The following is a 4968-nucleotide window of genomic DNA, read 5'->3' on the forward strand; positions in this document are numbered from 1 at the left end:
CTGGGGGGTGGAGGGTAGTCCGTTTAGCGTGCAATCGACTCGGGATACTTATAAGATACTACCATGATTTTTTCAGATTTTTTGGTCCAAAAATAAATTAGTATTTAACAGTTTTTTTTATATAAAATTAAAAAATCTGTTGATTCAAAATTCAATTACTTGGTCGACAGATATAATAGTTTGTCAAACAGTATTTTTTTTATTATAGATTAATCTCTTTAGTTGAAAATTAACCTATTTTATTTGATTTTTTTAATGCATATTTTTTCACTAAATATGGAGCTATTCCATTTTTAATTGAAAATTGATCGCTTTAAGTTGAGAATTAAACTTCTTGGTTGAAAACTTGTGTGTTTTATTGAAAATTCGTCTTTTTGGCTTGAAAATTTGACAATTCGGTGGTATTCTTTTCTTTTTTGACTGACAAATATTTCTTGGTTGAAAATTTAACTTTTTAGTCAAAAATAAACTTTTTTGTTCAAATTTAATATTTTCTGGAAAAAAATCTACTGTCTTGTGAAAAATTCGCGTTTCTGACTTGAAAAATTAAATATTTGGTTAAACATTACATTTTTGTTGAAAATTTATATTTCTGGGTTAAAAATGCAACATTTCTTTCCCGAAATTTCGTATTGTTGGCTTTAAATTAAATCTCCCTAGTGAAATTTTTGGTAAAAAGTAATCAGTTCGGGCTGAAAACTCCACTGTTTTTTTTTTTGGATTCGTGTTTTTTCTTGGAAATTCAACAATTTAGTGAACTTCTTTTTTTTAATAAAAATCCTTCTTGGTGGAAATTTAACTGTTTAGTTAGAAATAAAATTTTTTGTTAAAAATTCAATTTTCCTGTAAAAATATCGTCTTTTTGTTTTATAAATTCGAAAATTTGATAAAAAATTCAACTGTTTTATAGAAAATTTGTTAGCTTGGTTTGAAAATTCATCTTTCCTAGTTGAAAATTAACTTTTTCGTTTGACATTAACTTTTATGTGGGAAATTTAACTTTTTTGTTAAAAAATGGTCTATGTGGTTAAAAAAACCTTTTTTTAAATTTGTATTTTGGGGTGGAAAATTTAACTGTTTTCTAGAATATTCGTGTTTTGGCTTAAGAATTCAATTATTTGCTTAAAAATTCTACTGCTGTTTGGTTGAAAATGAAAATTTTTTTGAAAATAATAGTTTCTGTCTGGAAATTCAACTTTCTTGTAGAAAATTCGCCTCTTTTCTTAGAAAATTGTAAAAATTTGATCTTTGTAGCATGAAAACTCAAAAATTTGGTTAAAAATGAACTTTTTACTTCAAAATTCCACTGTTTTGTAGAAAAATTGTCTTGTTGCCTTGAAAATTCAACAATTCGGTGAAGTCTTTTTTTATCATTAATGAAAAATTTTTTTTGGTTGAAAATGTCACTGTTTCTTAAAAAATAAATTTTTGCTGTTAAATTGTATAATTTGTATTTTTGTTTCAAAAATTAAATTTTTTTTGTAGAAATTTCATCTTTTTGGCTTGAAAATTCTAAAAATTGGTAAAAATAAAGAACTTTTTTGTTGAAAAGTAATATCACTGGTTTTGAAAATTTAGGAATTTGGCAGAAAATGTACTTTTTTGTTCAAAATTTCATTGTTTTCTAGACTAAACTAAACTGTTTGGCTTAAAATTGACTTCTTTGTTGAAAATTAATATTTGTGGCTCGAAAATTCAACTATTTTCTAGAAAATTTATTTATTTTTTTGCCTTAAAAATGCAGTAGTTTGTTTGAAAATCGACTTTTTTTTTATTAAAAAGTCATATTTAATTAATTAATTTTTCAGTATAAAATTTAACTTCTTTTTGTAGAAAATTCGACTCTTTAGCTATAGAACTCAATTTTTGTCATTGACAATTAACTTTTTTTCAACAAAAATTTTTTGGGGTTGAAAATTCAACCGTTTTCTAGAAAATGTGTATTGTTGGTTATAAAATTTAACTATTTTGTAAAAATTTCATCTTTTCGGCTTTAAAATTGTTAAAAATTAACTTTTTTGTTGAAAAGTAATATTTTGGTGTTAAAAACTTAGCAATTGGGCAAAAAATGTACTTTTTTGTTCAAAATTTCATTGTTTTCTAGAAAATTGTCTTTAAAATTCAACAATTTGTTGAAATCTCTTTTCTTTCATAAATAAAAAATTTTTGTTGGTTAAAAATTGAACCGTTTGTTCCAAAATGAAACTTTTTTGTTAAAAATAAATATTTTCTAGTTAAAAATTCAACTTTCTAGGAGAAAATTCGCATTTTTGGTTTTGTAAATTCAAACATTTTGTTGAAAACTGACTTCTTTGTTAAAAATTAATGTTTTTAGGTCGAAAATTCAACTGTTTGGTAGAAAATTTATTTTTGTGCCTTAGAAATTCAACAATTTGGTTGAAAACTGACTTTTTTTGTTAAAAAGTGATATTTTTTAGTTGAAAATTTAACTGTTTTCTGAAATATTTGTCTTCTTGTCTACAAAATTCATCTTTCTTGGCAAAAAATTAATTTTTCTGAATAAAATTCAACTTTTTTGTAGAAAATTCAACTGTTTGGCTCTAAAACTCAATTTTCATCGAAAATTAACTTTTTTAAAAAAAATAAACTTTTTGGGTTTGAAATTTCAACTGTTTTCTAGAAAATTGGTCATTTTGGTTTGAAAATTTAATAATTTGGTTGAAGTTTTTTATCGAGTTAAAAATTTGTCTTGGTTAAAATCTCACCTTTTCTGTTAGAGGTTCTTGTTTTTTGCTTGCGATTTTGACTATTTGGTTGCAAATTTAACTATTTAATTAAAGATTATTTTTTATTTGGCCAAAAAATTCATTATTTGGTCGAAAATTCATCTCTTTTAGTCAAAAATTAACTTTTTTGCTCACAAATTTATCTTTTCAGGTTTAAATAAAAAATTTTTGGGTCGAAAATTGATCTTTTTTGGAAATTAAATATATTTCGACCTGCAATCTTGAAAATGTGGCATCTTAAATTTTTTTTGTTTATTTCCCCTAAAGTATTTTTGGGGCAAGTCAATAGAAATTAAGTTAGTAGCCATTTTTGTTGAAAATAAAAGTCGTAATAAATATTTTAATTTCTGAAGCGTCCTCATTTTTTTTCTTTTATTTGTATCACCTTTAATTTAATATTTAGTGTCTTCCATAAATAATAAGCACGTGTGTTAACAAAGCCTTAATATGATTTATGGAACCTCAATGGTGGTCTCGCTAATCAGTTGACATATCAAGATAAAATGATAAAAATTCACCAGATTGAATTTTCAAGCGGTCTCATTGTAATAATTACAATTTATCAAGGCCTCAAATTCTCGAAAATTAAAAAGAATTCAAACCTAATAAATATTTCAAAAACGGATACGTGCAAAATATTTTTAAATTGCACAATTCTCAATGTAAAAAATATTTATTTGTATACTTTTAAATGAAAGGTCAATCATAAACTACAAATTTTAAATAAAAATATAAAGTTTGTTACGAAAAATTGAATAGTTAAAGTTTCACTTTAAATATTTAACTTTTAAGAAATAATAAAAATTATTTTTCAAAAAACAAAATTTATTTTCTTCTCGAAAAACGATTTTTCAACAAAATTATATTTGAATTGTGTACCAAACTAGTTCAATTTTTAAACAAATAATTGAATTTTTAACAAAAAAAGTATTTTTTCACATATAAATTAAATAAAAACGACAAATATTTTTAAAAAAAGTTAAATCCATCAATTTTCACAAAAGAAAATTAATTTTTGACCGAAAAAAAAACGAAATTTCAACAAATTACATAAACTTTCCACAAAACAATTACATTTTTCACCAAAAATCAAATATTGTATTTTCCGCTAAAATAGTTGAATTTTCAACCAGAGTTGCATTAAACGAAAAAATTTTAAACCATGAAAGGAATAGTTACATTTTGAGTTAAAAAATTAATTTGCAATAAATAAAAAAAATTTCCCACGAGTTAATTAAATTTAAAAAAAATATTCACCACAATAGTTTAAATCCAAAGCTAATAAGTAGAATTAAAAAAAAGAAGATTAATTTGGTACCCAAAAAGAGGAATTTAAAAAATTTTATAATCTTCTTAGTTGCTAATTTTTCAAAATAGTGTAACTTTTTAACAAAATATTTTATTTTTCTACCAAAATAGTTGAATTATCACCAAATAGTTCAATTTAAAAAAAAACTTTGCAACAAAAAATGGAATAGTTACATTTTCAGATTAAAAAATGAATTTACAATCAAAAAAGAGAGAATTTGCTTCTGGTTCAATTATACTAAAAAATATAATAATTTTTAACCAAATAGTTGAATTTTCAAGATAAAAAATTTTTTAAAAAATTTTTTAAAAAATGCATAAATTTTACAGATAAAAAGTTAATCTTCTTGCAAGTAGTTAATTTTTTAATTATTTTAATTCTTATCAAAATATTTGTGTTTTCAATAAAAAAATATAAGTTCAAAACTAAAAGAAAAAATTTGATAACAAAAAATTAAATAGTTACATTTTCAGTTTAAAAAATTACTTTTTAAGAAAAAAACTCATTTTTTCCTCAGTTAAATTGAACAAAAAAAAAGAATATTTAACAATATAGTTAAATCCGGAGCCAATAAGATGAGTTTTCAAAAAAAAGATTAATTTTCCACATATTTCATTAATTTTCCATAAAAAAATGTTAATATTCTTCGAAGTAGTTAATTTTTTAAAAAGCCTAATTTTTTAACAAAATAGTATCATTTTTTACAAAAATAATTTCAATTTCACAACATAATTTTCAAACCAAAATAGGTATAGTTACAATTTCAGTTTGAAAAATTAATTTTCAACTAAAAAAATTAATGTTTTTTTCAGTTAAACTAAACAAGAAAATAATGAATGAAGTTTCAAAACTAAAATAGCTGAAATTTCAACAAAATAGTTAATTTTCAAAAAAAAATAAAATAAAATAATA

General features: G+C 22.2%; 1 protein-coding gene across 1 annotated transcript in view; it reads left to right on the forward strand.

The window, feature by feature from the left end:
* LOC117179858 (transcription factor hamlet-like) overlaps positions 1 to 4968 on the forward strand; it is a 384741-nt gene that overhangs the window by 160224 nt on the left and 219549 nt on the right. The window lies entirely within an intron of this gene.

This window comes from Belonocnema kinseyi, chromosome 9 (assembly GCF_010883055.1).
Source record: "Belonocnema kinseyi isolate 2016_QV_RU_SX_M_011 chromosome 9, B_treatae_v1, whole genome shotgun sequence".
In the NCBI taxonomy this organism is placed as follows: Eukaryota; Metazoa; Arthropoda; class Insecta; order Hymenoptera; family Cynipidae; genus Belonocnema; species Belonocnema kinseyi.